Source organism: Capsicum annuum, chromosome 9 (genome assembly GCF_002878395.1).
Source record: "Capsicum annuum cultivar UCD-10X-F1 chromosome 9, UCD10Xv1.1, whole genome shotgun sequence".
Classification (NCBI taxonomy): domain Eukaryota; kingdom Viridiplantae; phylum Streptophyta; class Magnoliopsida; order Solanales; family Solanaceae; genus Capsicum; species Capsicum annuum.
In genome coordinates this window covers 196478449-196495770 of record NC_061119.1, presented here as the reverse complement: position 1 = coordinate 196495770, position 17322 = coordinate 196478449, and positions in this window count along the sequence as shown.

The window sequence follows — 17322 nt, the reverse complement described above, 5'->3', positions numbered from 1 at the left end:
GGACTGGACACTAATTTTTCAAACTTGTTTTGTTTGTTTTTGTATGTTTTATATGATTTATACATCCATAGTGTCGTATTAGCCGATATACTCCATGAAGTGACCGTGGTCAAACCATGGGACCGAGGGGTGCCTAACACCTTCCCCTCAGTCAACAAAATTACTTAACCGGAATCTCTATTCGTAGACCTATTTTTAAAGAGTCAAATCATTTTGAAAAAGAATTTCCAAAGGTGATTTGGCACACCCGATTTATGCCAAGTGGTGACTCTGAGTTTAAATATAAAAATTCTTTTTGAAATAATAAATATTTATTTTTGTCATTTAATAATAAAAACCCTTTTCAAACTATAAAATTATATCTTTTTTGGTTTAAAAAGGGGTGTGACACCGCTAAAGCGTCACTCGACCGCTTTAGCAGTCTAGCAACAATAGCGGGAGCTGCTAAATCAGGCATCACTTTAGCGGTCATTGACTACTAAAGCGGACACCGACTATTGGTTCAGGTCCATCCCAATAGGCGCTTAAGCGATCCTATCAGGTGTCATGCATCAGATTTTTACCAAGTCCAAAATTGACTTCGATCGAGTGCTCGGTATTCGTTCAAAACCCCGTGCACGCAAATGAATTATCCTATCATACCAAATTTGATGTTTCAGACTTAATAAAACCATCTAAACTTTTATTTGAGATTTTTGAATAAATATGGGGCCCACACCTATAGTTTCATTTTTCGCATAATTCGCCCGATAGCCCAAAACAAATTCGAAATCCTCGGGACCTGAACCAAGGGCCCTTCTAGCCTAAATCAATGTTTCGAAGCTGATGGTCCTATATGAATTTTCATTCGATAACATCTAGTAAGAATTTTGGTCCGAGACCAAATCCTAACTTATATTGTTGCTTAAAATCTGTTATTGGTGCGTAGCAATAATGTCACGACCCAATTTCACGAGTCATGATGGTACCTTATTTAACCATCCAGTAGGTAAGCCAAATCATAGCGCAAAATGATAAGTAATGGGATAATTGGTGGACAGTAAAGTAAATACCAAAATTTTTCTGCGTAATTAGATTACGTAAAATATAAGGGTAATGACGCAACTAAATATAAGTAAGGAAAAATAATAGAAATATCCCATGACCTAGTAAGGTAGGTACAAGAGCCTATAGCAAAAGAATAAGAGTACTATAAATATCAAATGAACAATAGTCTCGAATATAAAGACCATCCAAAATAAAAGAAAGAGAGAAAGTCTGCTTCGGCTTTTAAAGCTCACCCTATCTCCGAACTTCGACCAACACTAGTATAGATGTCAATGGCGGCAGCTAGTGCTCGAATCTATATCAGAAAAAGATGTTGAAGTGTAGTATGAGTATCAAGAAATAGTTACTCGGTAGGCATCATCGACTAACTAAGCTAAATCATAATATAAGTACAATAAGATGCAAGATAATAAACTAAAGTCAGGGAAAAGGGGAAACTTGGAACAGTTCTCCAAATACTGAAAGTAAACAATCGAGTGAATAATATCAAAGAGAACATAACTAACTATAGCATAACTAGGCCACCATAAGCTTAGAAGGCGTAAACAAACATACATAATCCAACTGGTCCCCTTAAGCCCGAAATAGACGCATCCAAGAAGGAAATACCTACAATGGCACACACAAAATATCCTAACCTCAAAATCATAAATGTGAATCCTCTCATATAATAAGCACTAGACTCAAACCGATTCCATACCTATTATAAGTATCCCTCAATGTCGACTTGAATAAAAAATAGTATCTCACATGTCAGACTCGAATCGAAAATAGTATCATGAATACTGGACTCGAATCAGAAATAATATCATCATAATTACCAAAGTCAAATTGGTTTTTATATCATAATTGCTAGACTCGAAGCGATCTTAATATATCCAAGGTATAAGCCTAGCACAAGTCAAAGTATGTCTAAGTCCTCTTCGGGCTCAAGAATATAAATAGGATAACGGAGGAAGGCTTCCTAAATCTATAAGAAGCTATTTATCATTTTGACCTAAAGTAGGCCGGAGGAGCCTACTTCTAACCTCGAAAGTCCGTTCTAAGAAAATTTCTACCCTAAACTAGAATAAAGTACCAAATCCCACTATAAGGTGCTACATAAGCCTCGCTAAGTCTTAAGGTGGCAATTCAATCCAAAGAACGGATGGTTAAGTCAATCAACCTCAATATGGCTCGCTAACTGGCTAAATAATCTAAATTTTGTTAACTATGTGATCAAGTCATAATTTTCATCCCAAAACTAGCCTAATGTGATACCGATACCATAATAAGGCTCAATCTAAGGAAAGAGTAAGCCTTGCTTACCTGGACGTCGAAGAATGCCCAATAAGTCCGCTAAATTGGAGATTTTTTCTTCCGAGAAGCCTCTGAATGATGACACGCTATTAAAATAGTAATCTACGCATTAATACAAGAAAAATGATACCCATATTACATTTTAATGCTTCAAATCCAAAATCGAGTCAAAATTCTATGTAGGGTCCAATTGTGGAATCACACTCTCAAAACTATCAACACGTTCCTCTATTTTCAGGGATCATTTACCCTCAAGAATGAGTAAATTCCAAGCTCAAATGACACTCAATTGAATCCATCAAGAAACTAGCGATTTATGACGAAATCAAAAAATAAAATCAAGAATTAGACAAAAACTTACAAGAATTGCAATGAGGAAACGACCTTTTGGAGCTCACCAACACCCCACAATCACCCAAGGATTATTCTCCCAATTTCCTAAGATCTCTAGGATTTTATGGCTCTTGAGACTTGAAGAAATGGGATAAAATCTGGTGTAAAAGTTGAAAAGAGTTTGTTTTACATAAAGATTTAAGAATACAGTAATAACTTTGAGATTTTAAAAAATAATTAAAGAAATAAGGTTGTGTCCCACAATGAAAGGCACCATTCAAACTTAGTCCCTGCAGCATCACTCAATAATTCCCAAGAGTTGAACAATTTAGCTCAATATGATGTTCCCATAACTATACAAGTTATTTAAATTCGAATGATTAGTTATGTGATATAAATTTAACTTATTTCTAAGCAAAACTATATTAAACAAGGGTTAGCGCCTTGAGTTCATGCAAAACTTTTACCTAACCTTAACTCAGCAAATCTAAAATATTATAGCACAAGCTAAAATTTTCAACCATAAACAATCAATAAAAACAAGAGGAATATTGATATCTTAATTACTGAAAATCATGCAACACACAAAAACCTAAGAATGTTACACCCACATTAGGTTCACAACCTCAATAAAGAATTTAGCTAAGGGCGGATCTACAGTGTTGGATGGGGGGTTTTTGAAAACCCTCACCTGTTATCGTAGATCCGGTAAATATATTAAAATAGAACAAGTTAATAAATACTATAGATGGGAACCCATAAACTAAAATAACATTGGCTTGATGGCATGGAATGGACCCTTGAAGTGCTTAGCCCCCTGATCATGGGATCTATCCCTGCTGGGTGTTGTCTTTTTTATTATATTATTACATATTACTATATTTTATCGAAAACCCACAAATTTGAGATCCTAGATGCGCTTTAGCTACTCATGATAGAACAGAAATGACAATAACAGTTATTGAATTGAATTCATAAAGCTTAACTTAAATACAAATGATATAAGAATAGTGTTGTTCTTCGTTTTTCACAAGATTTGAAAACTAGAGAGAGAAATAATCAAACTGAAAACTTAGGGTTTATTAGGGAGGTTCAGGCTTGGATTGAAAACTAATTCGTTTTGATTAACAATAAAATAAACAAATCATATCATTCCATATAGTAAATAAAACCTTTAATTATATTTTAAAATAAGTCCATCAAAAATAAGGGCATTATAGAGCTAATACATAAATGTTGGAGCACTTCTAGGGCCAAAAGATAAACATACGATATTTTTGTACCAAATCTAATCGTTCTAGAGAATTTTAGGCCCTTTTCATCTATAATTAATTCTAAAGGAGGTGAAAATATTTGATGCATGGAACATAAATTTGAAATTGAGATTTGAAAAATATTTGCACTGTTTGAAAAGTTAAAAATATAGAATAAAGATTATATTAATGCATGTTATCTCTAAGGATATATTCTTGAAATCAAATTCTTATTGTACATGCATTTGAAAATAAAATCATCGCAATGATAAAGCAATATTAAGATTTTTCTACTTAGAACTTTCAGCAACATTATCTGTCATGTCGATCACTGAAAATGTCAGTTCTAAATCCAAATGATTGACATAGAAACCAATTACTTCTTTTCCCTCAAATCCTCGTCGCTTAACAACACGTTCAATCCAATCTTCATATAATCCAAAAACTCCGTCTATGTCCTTTTTCAACTTAAGGAGATGATTAGCTCCAGTGTCTTGATCACGAAGAGGAATCATGACCTCACCTTCTTTCTCAGCTATTACAGCCACTACAGGATCCATGTTCTGAAAGAGATATTTTAGATCACTTTCAGTGAATCTAACACCTCTAAAATCTTTTGTTAACCATTTCACCAAGGGAAACTCTCTTTCATCCTTACTTACCAAAGGGGACTCTCTTTTAACCTTGTTCTTGTCTTTCTTCCGGAACATATCATATAATTTTGAAATAAAATCTAACACCTTAACAACTTGAAAGGTATAGCCTATACTTGTATGTATTATTTTGACATTGGGTGGTATATATAAGCCTCTAGTGTATTATTTCATAGGTAAAAATTAACTCTTTAGATAAACGACTAATCATTTTAAAGATTATTCAAATTTTCCAATTTCTTTGTAGATCTATAAAAATTAAAAAATTATTTCCTCTATTTAAATTACGTATAGAGGAGATTAAATCACACTAACTTACTTTTTCTTTATTTTTTTTTGAATCTGAAATAATTTAATGTTGTTTCCTTATAAGGAAAATTACATATTTTGCCCCTTTGACTTGTCTTGAAATTTACACAACAGTCCACAAATATATCAAGCAGCTACCATTGGATCCCAAGAGTGATATCCTTGAACGTAGGTATTGGATTATGGTTCAAAAACAACCGGCTTGGTACCTTCACACAAGGTGCATTATATAATAAGCGTAAGTACTAATCCTGCCAATCCTAAATTGAACCAATGGTGAGGGTCTGCCCTATGATACTTAAATGTGCATTCACCTCAATAATTACATAGAACCAAGAGTGAACCACCAAAACAGTTCAAACATACATAGACGTTCAACTATCATATGATCACAAATAATCATATCCACTTTTCGTAGCATTTAAGTACACATCCTTCAATTGAATTAAGACTAGTCTAAGTTCAGTGAATAGGGAGAGTTGAATGTGGTGTATATGTTGTATATACAACTCATACTTTGTATTGCTAAATAGTATCCTTGAAGGACTCACGAGGTCCATATACATGACAAACATTCCTTCCATACCCAAGCCAAGCATATCAATAATAAACCGGGCAGGTGTGCCCCTCTAATTTATATAGCATTGAGCAGATGTACCACTCCGATCACTATGAAATGAAATGTACCATATGAAAGAATGCAACTCCACTCCCATAAACAATATGTACACTTACAAGCTTGAATTTACATCATAAGTCAATTTAATTATCAATTAAAGTTCTCCTCTTCTTGATCTCACAATTACATACTCTCTTTTCGAACCAAAGATTATGAAAATTGTAGAAATGTAAATTTGACCCTCCCAAACGCCAAATTTACTCATTTACCCCACCTTAGCATGCACCCCGCCCTAGTTGATAATTCTTTTGTAAAAGGACAAAAAATAACTAATTCATAACAAAAATACCCACCCTGAACCCACATACACCTCACCTTACCCAACCCCTGCCCCACGTATCCCCTACCCCACCCCCTCACCCGAGTCACATTTTTACATACCTCACACTATAGACGCACACACCTCACACCCCACAAAAGGAGACTCAACAATTCTCACACACAGATAACTGATATCTGAGATTACTGATAACTGAATTTCTGATAATTGAGTGACTGTGTTTGAAAGTCCTGATCCTGTAGAACTGAACTGAGCTGGGTGACTGTGTCTGACAGTCCTGATCCTATAGAACTGAACCGAGTTCTGTACTAAGCCTAAAACTGAAACTATGGGAGGTAATCATCTAACCGATATGCCCCTCTCTGAACTGATTGGGGTCCAACCTGTAACCCCAGTTGGAAGGGTGTCAGTACCGTGCTACGGGTAAAGACAAGTTGTTGAGTCACCCTCACCTGATAGGTGCTCTGAATGAGAATGGTGGTACCCTCAACTGGCAGGTAAGACACCTAATCAACCCTCAACTGGCAGGTTGATGTCTCAATCTACTCTGGCTACGTAGTTCTGGAACGCAAGGACTGCTTCTAAGGATTACATCTTCTACTGGAAAGTGAGTCCCCATCCTTGGGTTTACTCGGTGCTGAATCCTATTCCCAACTGATTAGACACTGAACTGATTTCTAAACTGTACAAGGCTTGACTGAACTTTTACTGATCGTGTTAACTGACTGAACTGGACTGAGTTCACTAAGTTTGACTGAGTTCTGTACTGACTGGGTACTACTAATCGTGGTATTACTGAGACTATTCTGTAACTACTTTAGCTCTAGGTCAACAGCTAAGATTTTTGAGTATTAGATACTCCTAGGACAAGATAGCATGAAGAGTAAAGCATAGCATGATCTTGAGAAACATAACAATGTACACGTGTCCACAATTCATTCATAGAGACATTTTATCAAGCACTTGTAGGGTATAAGCTTTTACATGATTGGGACCACATAATGACATATCATGATTCCATTATTTACTTCACATAGGCATTTTAGCAAACACTTGGGGAGCATGGATTATTTCACATGATAATGACATAAACTATTTTAATTTCATGGAAACTTAAAATAAATCATCAATTGAAACCCAATCACTATCATGAACATGAATATAATTAATATAATCTTGAAGCATGAAATTCATGAAAACTCAATCATGTATTTTTAAAAGGGATTCTAGGGCTCTATGGATGGAAGTAACCCATACATGAACACCAAACATACCTTGATTGTTAATTTCGTGGAGATTGGAGTGAGTTCTTGGGGCTTGATTCTTGAACTTGATGAAGTTAGGGCTTTTTCTTGAGAGGATTTTGTGAAAAGGATGAGCAATTTTGCTATTTTGGGCTTTAATCCCATGTTATGGAGCTATTGGGTGAAGGGAAAAGACCCATTTGCCCTTAAAAATGTGAAACATAACTGCAGGAAAATACACGAGATGGGCTAGCCAGGGTGCCACGGGCTTTGGAGCACCGCTCTATGCGAAGCACCACAGGCTCTAAAGTGCCGCTTTGGGCAGGGCGCCGCGGGCTTATCGCCTCGAGCCACTATTTTTGAATTCCAGACATGCCCTTACGCTTGTTCAAAAGTTCTGAAACTCACCCAAGATGTACTATTGACTTCCCCGATCGTGAATCAACTTAAAAACTAACTTTCTAAGGTCGGGAAGGTCGTAAATAAATTCCTCAAAGTTTGAGGGCTTTAAAAATGTCTAAGTCCTAACACTTAGGTGAAATTTTCTAAGTCTGGGACCTATTTTGACATGCTTTAAAGGACTCAAACGATTAGAATTTTGCGGGGTCTTACAATTGTATTCATTTGGCCAGGGAATGCCCTGATGAAAATTGTATTTGTTCACCAGAGAACGCCTTGGCGTATTATGTCTTCGAAGGAGGTTCGTAATCAAGGCCCGAGGCATTGGGTAAATCATAGTTTAGGATAGTTAGAATAGTTTGGGTTTTCATTTTAGAATTTCTTATTTTGGTATGTATTAATTGGACTGGACACTATTTTTCGGAGTTTTAACTGTTTGTTATTTGTTTTTTTGTAGTGTGCTTTGTTGATTTGTAGATTTTATAGTGTCGTACTAGCCGATATACTCCACGAAGTGGTCATGGTCGAACCATAGGATCAAGGGATGCCTAACACCTTACTCCTCAGTCAATAGAACTCCTTAACCAAAATCTCTGTTCGTGAACTAGTTTTAAAGAGTCAAAAATCATTTGAAAATGAGATTTCTAAAGATGACTTGGCACACTAGATTTATGCCGAGTGGGGACTCTGAATTTAATTGTAAAAAATCCCTTTCAAAATAAATTTTTATTTTTAGTTATTTTTTAATAAATTAAAACCTTTTCGAACTTAAAGTCAATCTTTTTGGTAAAAAAGAGGTGTGACAACTCTGGCAACTCTACTAGAAATTCTTAGAATTTGAGCTTCTTTGTTGAGTTGTATCGGTTTAGTGTGACTCTATAGGTGTATAGACATTTTATTTGAGTTATCGTATGTGTTGACATTTTATCATTGTTGAGTGCCTACGTGCTATGTGTTTACAGTTTTCTTATGTGTTACCATTTTAAATCTGGCAGCATATGCATTGCCTTGAGTCACTTCATTTGAAACAAGTCTTGGAGTATATGTCGTGTACACGAACTTTCGTTGAGTCACCCTTATTTTAGGAGGGGGAGCCGTCGGACGTACTGAGTGGGTGGAAAGTTTTCCCAATCACTATCAACTATATACTCCCCCGAACAGTCTTGTTAGTTGAACCCCAACCTAGATTAGGCTTTATTTCATTCATATTTGCATCATTTTGAGACCTAGTAGGATCCGGTTGGTCCTTTGCAAGAGACTCACCCCTAAACATCCCTACGTGCTAATTGTTGCATCTTTGAGGGTAACAGAGTCATTTGATGGATTGATTTAGATAATCATGTGTTGGAGTTAAGGAAAGAGTGTATTTTGGCAAAGTTAGAATCGATTAAAAAAAAGCAGAAGGAAAAACAAAGAGAAAAAGAAAAAAAAATGAGTCGAAGTAAGAAATTTCGTAGTTTATAGGAGTTCTTTTTGGATTTTGTTATCATAATCAAAAATTCAAAAAGATTTTTTAAATTTTTTGGACGCATTTTCTCAAAAATCAAAGTTTCAAAAAGATTTTTCCTTTGTTTCCTTTAGCATGCATTCATAACTCAAAAATTTCAAAAAAAATAGCAGCTTTATATATTTTATAAAAGAAAATTTAAAAAAAGATGGTAAAAGTTTTGTACATTTCATATAATGAAAATTCCCAAAAGATATTTCTTTTAGTGTCGTCATATTTTTCTACGTCAAAATTTTATTTGTGATGGTGCTCTGTTTTCAACAATTTCATCTGAAAAGACAAAAAGATTTTCCTTTCGTAGTTGTTTGTGTCATTTTTATATGAAGTGTCGAACAGAAAACTAAAAGAAAAGATTTTATTAACTTTTTCCTTATCTGTTTTGGTCGAGTCCCTCAAGTCGTGGTCCAGTCTACTAATTAGTGTTTAATTATCCAATCTGGATGAACTACACACCCCTAATTCTCTTCTCTCAAGAGTGAGATAAGTAGGCAGCCCTTCTTGGGTTCGGTGATCTTATTTAAAAAAATTAAAAATATTTTCTTCTCTTTTAATTTTAGATATACATCTTTAGAAAGAAAAAATACAAAAAGATTTCTCCTTTATAAGTTTTAGATTTTGTGTTTCATACAAAATCGCAAACCCAAAAAAATTTGTCAATATATTTTGAAAATAATGATTAAAAAAAAAAGATTTTCTTTATTCTTAATTTTAGATTAGTCGTTAGCACATGTTACTTCATCTGAAAAATATAAAAAGATTTTCCTTTGATAATTTTCGGTTGCATCTTTGTATAAAATTCAGAATAAAAAATTTATAAAGATTGTGTAAATATCTTTTGAAAAAGATAAAGAAAATCTTACTCTTATTTTTGGATTAGTTGTTTTAAGTGTTTCTTCATTTGAAAAAAAAATCATTTGGTAATAGATTAGTTAAGTCATGCATTTCTTCATATGAAAATACAAAAAAAAAAAAATTTTGATAATCATAGGTTTCATTTTCATAGCGGATTCAAGCCTGAGATATTCAAAAAAAATTCGCCAATTCTCTTAACAATTTATTTTTTTCATTTCTCCTAAAGTTTCAAGAAATAGAGAAAAAAGAAAGAGAGTTTGATTAGACATTTTGTGGTCAAACTTCACGAACTATGCATACTTGATTCTCCTCTCAAGGGGTAAGATACGTAAGCGCCTTTCTTGGATTTGGTGATCTTTTCAAAAAGATGAAAAAAAAAAAAGGAAAAAAAATAGAGAAGTTTTAAAAAAGTGTAGAATTCTAGCGCATTTGTTATCTCAATGGTTCAGCTCATTTAAGGTGGTTGGTTTGTGGCATTCTGATTGGTCCTCCATATTACACCAAGTCTAAGCGTCAAATAAGGATATAGAGAGTGACATCATGGATCAGACAAAGAATCAAGAAAATGAGAGTTTAAAGCAAGAGATTTTGAGACAAAGGCAACAAATGACATAAATGCACCGAGCTTGGGCCAGTGGGTTGCCTCCTCCTCCATTCCTCACTCTTGACACTACAAATACCTCAAATTTTCCACCAAAATTGCAAAGTCAATTTTCTATTGTTGTTGATACACCACAACATGTATTAGAATATACTTTACTCAAACAACATTCCAATTCTTCCACTACTCATTCCCTAGATCCTCATTATAAATCTACCACATTTAATGCACCACCAACCATCCGTTCTTTTATTGGTCAACCCCCTACTGAGGCTCCCACCTTGGCCATCCGCCCAACGGTTGTGCTGCCCCAATCCGCTAGTGAATCTCTGTGCAATACTCTTGATGATCATTGCTATACTTCTGAGCCTATATTTAAGTTAACTGGACCACCAAAATTTCTTGTCAATAAGCCTGGCGAGACAGAAGGGTAAGAGGAAATAGCCAGAAAAATAAAGAGTGTAGAAAAAACTATGAAAAAAATTCTCTAGTACTTGCGGGTTATGAAGATGTTTCATATAAGGACTGGGGCATGTCTACCGATCCTAACTTTTCTCCTAGCTTTAAGATATTAGAATTTGAAAAACATGATGGGCATGAGGAACCCGTGAAGCACTTGGGACGATATTACAATCAATTGAGGGGAACTAAAGAGAAAAAGAAGGAAATTATAACTATAGTGTTGTGAGGGCTACAACAGAGCTCGAGAGATATAACTCACCAGTACTGTCAGTCTCAACCCGGAGCCTATGTATCAGATCCACATACTCACATGTAATAAGGTTTCTTTCTCCAAAATCTAAAATACTTCATTCCACTTCCTCAGTATCCCTTGAACAATGCACAACTACATACTCATCCGTCTTCCTATCCACAATGGCATGCATCGATCCCTCAAAATCATCTCCGACCCTCACATATTTATCATGGTACTCTTAAGTCTAAGTTTCAACCCAAGACAAAGTTTGTAAAGAGAAAGAAACCAAAGGATAAATTCACACCAATTGAGATAATGAAGCATAATTACTCCTCTCCTCGGGTATACTCCTGACCCACATTCCAAAAATTTTGATCCTAATATAATATGTGCATATCATTTTGATTTTTAGGATCACAATACCAAAGATTATCTTACTTTCAAAAGAGAAGTAGAAAGGATGATTCAAGAAAAGTTTATTGTGCTGCAATACATTGACACTTCAAGCGTCCCATAGAGGTCATCAACACACGGTAATGCACAATATGTGGGAAGTAATGAGTTAAACATGGGGACCCAAGACTTATTTGATGAGGAAAATGTATTGGATAGTGTTGAAAGTTCTTGAAAGTTCTAGTCAGGCTGATGTGCAAACCAGTGACTAAGATGTCAAGCTCATCAATTTGGAAGACAATCCTCTCCTTACTAGGAAGGGATTTTAGTAGTTTGTTTTGTTATCTTTTCTGTTATCCGAATTATTTTAGGATTGTAGTTCAAAATCTATCTTGTTTTTGTTTATTTGTCGTTTATGTTTAAACCCTTCTATCTTTCCTTTCAACTAAATAGAATGTCCTTTTTCTTTTACTTTTTAATATATGATTTTTTTTTTGTTTTCTTTACACAATATTTTATGTTGATTCTAGTGATATGATATGCTTACGAAATTTTCAGCCAGATCTTAAAATTCAGTTTAGACATAAAGCATTGAATTAGAATGTTAAAGTTAGAAAAAGAGCATCTGAGAGAGTAGATAGAGTTTTGAGACATTTGGTGATCGAGTTGAAGTCTTACCTGAATAATTAAGAAAATTATTTTGAGAATCACAAAATGACTTGGTCATCAGTTTAAAGACATATCTCAAACATTTTGAATTAGATCAAACAGTGGAGGAACAAGCTCCTATGCCAATAGGAACAAAAGAAAATTCATTCCATTAAAGTATGAGTCATCAGATATGAGGTGTGAACAACATAGATGAAATTGGAAGTTAGAAAAGTGGGGAATAATAAGTGGCATATGCTCAGTTAAAGTTAGTGTTGTGAAAAAGATATAAGTGATCCTCATCTTCCATTTTCATATTGCATGCTTTGTACTTGCATTTTTAAGGATTGATATAGCGAAGGCATTTCATTCTGCTATTCAAATATTCTGTCATCCTTTGTTTACCCCGTTTGAGATTTTGTTATATCTTTTCTTCCATACCCCTCTTTTAGAATCAAGTTGGAGTCAGTAAAAGTTCAAAAAAAAGAAAAAAAGAAAAAGAAAGTGTTGGGCTTAAGAATAAAGTTAGAAAAAATTCAAAAAAAAGTGAATTAAAAAAAGAGTGTCAAGAAAATAGAGTCAGAAAAAATACCAAAGAGAAAAAGAGTCAATAAAAGAGAGAGAAAAAAGAAGAAAAGAAATCAAAATCAAGCAAAAGAACAAGTTGTCGAAACTATGTTTGACCTGATTCTCCTCTTTTGAGGGTGATATACGTAGGCAACCATACTTTGAATTTGGTCAACCAAATAAATAATTTTGAATCACTCGGTTAAGAAAATTGAGTCAAGATTAATGTCACAACCCAAATCAGGGCCTAGTCGTGATGGATACCTTTAAGTCCATCGAGAACTGAAGACCACCCGCTTAGCCTAGCCAACCATAACACAATATGAATAACAGCAGAAGATAACCAAGAATATAAGCAAGATAGATAAGATAACCAAAAAGGGACACTAGGAGTCCAAAATAATAACCATTCCTATACTTTGTCCACAAAAGGCTCTAAACTGAAATATCAAGTTATATCCGGACATGCTCCCGATCATGGCCAAAAAAAATCCAAAAGTATTAAAAGAAATTAATAGAATTTTTGAAATTACAAAGAAATCAATGAAATGTCCGGCCTTCCGGAAGATGGAGGCTCACCACTTCAACACTGACCAACCAAAGAACTATATCACCAAATGATGCACAAGGTAATAGATGACCCCTAGAACCCTACATTATGAAACGATACAGCTTCCGGAGATAGTCAGTGGGATAAGCATTGGCATATAACTCAAGAAAGGGATAAAACAATATGATGTCCAAATCAGTCCAAAACCATATGCACACATTCATATACATATATATAAAATGTCGGGATAGAAAATAAGGTTTTATCATGAGATTTAAAATCATTAACCTGGACTATGTAGCTCTAACCATCCAAAGGGCACCCATGGGCTATATGGGTTCAGCTCTCACTACTGAAAGGACCCCAGCACGTGTTAGACACACGAACTGCAGAAATCCAAGGTAGGGCCAGGGAATCCATGACTTCAGCCATTCCAAAATATATAAAGTGTGAACTATGAACATGGTCATTAAGACGCCACACCGGAAAATATAGTTTCTAGTATTGGTCCCTTTTGAAACTTCCACTTTCCACGACGAGCTACACAACTCCCTTTTAGCCCAAATTAAACCATTTACACATAATTTCATCTATTAACCCAGGGAGTATTTTAATTTGACATTTATCGTTGGTATCGTCATATCAAATAAACTTTAAGCTTGCAAGCCAACTCCATTATGTCATTCCAAAATTAATTAGCCAAAATGACTCCAAAGTTTACAATTTAAAATCAATCCATGGTCACCAAGGAATTTCAAACCAATTTGTGTTTCATTAACCTTTTATACAATGTAAGGTTCCAAAAGTGAAGTAGATTATGCATGTATCCATATTTTAAAACCAATTACACAAGTTGGGTTGAGGGTAAAGCCAATTCCAAACCATTAAATCATAAGTTTCGTGGAAATCCATGTTCCCAATTTTAATTCCCACACTCATGCATTTATTTAGTTCAAAACCATAAAAACAAGTATGGATAAAAAATTCAAAACCATGGGAAATTAATTTACGTAATAACCATTCCAAATCCCTCAATTCACATTCATAATTCAACAATTACACTACATGGACAATAATTAAACACATGTTTTTGTATAAATTTAATTTAGAAAAGAGATACATGCCTGAAACACCAGGAAATTTAGAAGAGAAACCACAATTGAAGCTTGGGGAATGAATTCCCAATGAAATCCTAACCTTGCTCTTGATTTGAAAATTTGAGAGGAGAAAGTAGTTTATGATATTTTAACTGATGTTAATAGGGCCAAAAGATATGCTTTAAGTCATGGAAATAGTACAAAGGGAATGAAAAAAAATAAGTTGCCCTTAAATAAAAATGGGAAGGAAAATAGTGTTATTTCAACTTGTTTCAGGTTGTATTACAACTGTCTTTTGTCCTGGGTCGAGGGTCTATCAGAAATAATCTCTCTATTTCTTTGGAGATAGTGGTATGGATTGCATATATTTTACCCTCCTCAGACCCCAGTGTGTGAGAATATACTGGGTATGTTGTTGTTGTTGTAAAAATTTAAAAAAGAGAAAAAAATTAAAAAAAGTGAGAAATAGAGGCTCAAAAGAGAAGAAAGAGAAAAACAAACAAGAAGAAAAAAATGAAAAAGAAAAAAAAGAGGAAGAGAGGTTTTGTTGATATACATATATTCGTTGATACTATTAGAGTATCCTAGTTCTTGTAGATTATTATCTCATTATGTTTTCAATTTGTATATGTTTAGGACTTGTATTCCTGATGCTAACTCCTCTTAATGTACGACAATCATGTCTATATATATTCCACACATAAATACAATTGATTTCTGAGGTTTTCTATTTACATCTATCTCTTCTTGACGAGTCAATATGGTATCAGAGCTTTTAGTTTAGTGGTGAATTGGCGTTCCACGAGGACTAAAAATTGTGGAAATATGGAGGCAACATCAGATTTTTGAAATAATGAATTACACCATGTATATCCAGAATAATCATCCACAAAGACAAATAAATTTTTATGACCATTTGATGTTAAAAAGGTGAAGGGCCCCATACATTAGTAAACACTAATTGTAAAACATGAGAACTTTTATTTAATCTATTTGATAAAGAGAGTTTGTGCAACTTGCCAAGTTGACAAGCGCTACATAGAAAAGCGAGCCTAGAACTAGAAAAGGGTAAATTATTATTGCGGAGGACTTGATTGAGTGCTCGTTGATGAGGATGGCCAAGGAGAAGATGCCAACAAGATGATGATGGCTTGACAGAAATATAAGCCACAGGAGAGGAGTGTCAGCGGAGTGGAACAGGCAAGTGATAGAGTCCATTGTTACTCGGTCCGAAAAGAAGAAGAGTCCTAGTTGTGCGATCCTTAACAACAAAATGATACGGGTGGAATTCAAAAAAAATATTATTGTCATGAGAGAATTTTTGAACGGATAAAAGATTCTTAGTGATAGAAGAAACATGAAGAACGCTATTTAGAAGGAATGATCGATTTGAGAAATTAGAGAGAGTTTCCTTACCAGTATGCTGGATAGGTAAACTTTGGCCATTACCTACATGAAGTAGGTCATTGCCTCGGTATTCTTCATATTGTGAAAGACTTGAGAGATCAGGAGTGATGTTATGCGTTGCTCCGAAGTCGGGATACCAATTTTGTGTAGATTGAATTGGAGTCTGTTGTGCGAGATGAGCTGCTGGATTGATGGAATGGGCATAATGTTGAAAGCAATTTGGTGCTAGATGATTCGAGCCATTGCAAATTTGGTAATGCTGCTTGTTTTCAGAGTTACAATTACTTCCAGACTGCTAGTTATTTCCAGAGTAGCTAGGTTGGTGGGAGTTGCGACCACGACCTCCACAACCTCTAGAGTTGCGACCACGACCTCGGAATGAGTTGTTGTACTGATTGCGATCAAAGTTTGATGAAGAATGCTGGCTGAAATTTGCAATAGGTGATTGAACTTGATCTGACATCGCTGATGAGATGGACAATTGTGACAAAGACTGGCCATGAATAAATTCATGGTTTAACAGTAGGTTGTGGAGCTCTGAATAAGACACAGGTTCAGGGCGAGCAGAGAGCGTAGTTACAATATCTTTTAAATCTGGACGCAACCCTTTGAAGACATAAACATTGAAGTCTGATAAATTAATATTGTTATTGTTGTTGTGTGATAATATTGGTGCAGCTTATCTGTCTCTTAATCCTATTTTTCACTCTCGAACGAAGCATGTGAAAATTGATTATCATTTCATTCGAGATAAGGTTCTCGAAATGATCTTCATATACGCTTTATATCCACAAAAGACCAATTGGCAGATGTATTGACTAAGCCTTTGGCTTCAGCACGATTTCAGTTCCTACGTGACAAACTCAAGGTGAAGGAGCCACCTTCTGTTTGCAAGGGGAGTATTAGAGTATCCTAGTTCTTGTAGATTACTAGCTCATTATGTTTTCAATTTTTATATGTTTAGCACTTGTATTCCTAATCCTAACTCCTCTTAATGTACGATAATCATGTCTATATATATTCCACACATGAATACAATTGATTTCTGAGGTTTTCTATTTACGTGTATCTCTTCTTGACGAGTCAATAGATACAACTAAAATGATACAATGGTTGCTTGCTAACGATACTAAGAATATGTTTTTGGTGCATGCAATTAGTCACTGTATTTATATTTTATATAAATACAGTCGGTTGAATACAGTAGATACAACGGCTATGGATTGTAATGTTAAAAACTAGGCTAGGGATTCTCTTTTTTATTGAAATATAGGTTACTTTCTGCCAGTGATCCATTAATTTATTGGTTTCCAAACGAGTTACAAATTAGCCATTTCAAGCATAACTCCAAACGTACGCGATTGAAGGCGAAAGAATTTGTCTTGAAGTATAGTCTTGTGAAGGATAAATATTAGACATTTTTACCTAAAGTTTGATATGGCTTGCTAAGATCAAGTTCATTTATTTTTGATTGAATAGCCTTGACAAGACCAACTTCAAGATATTT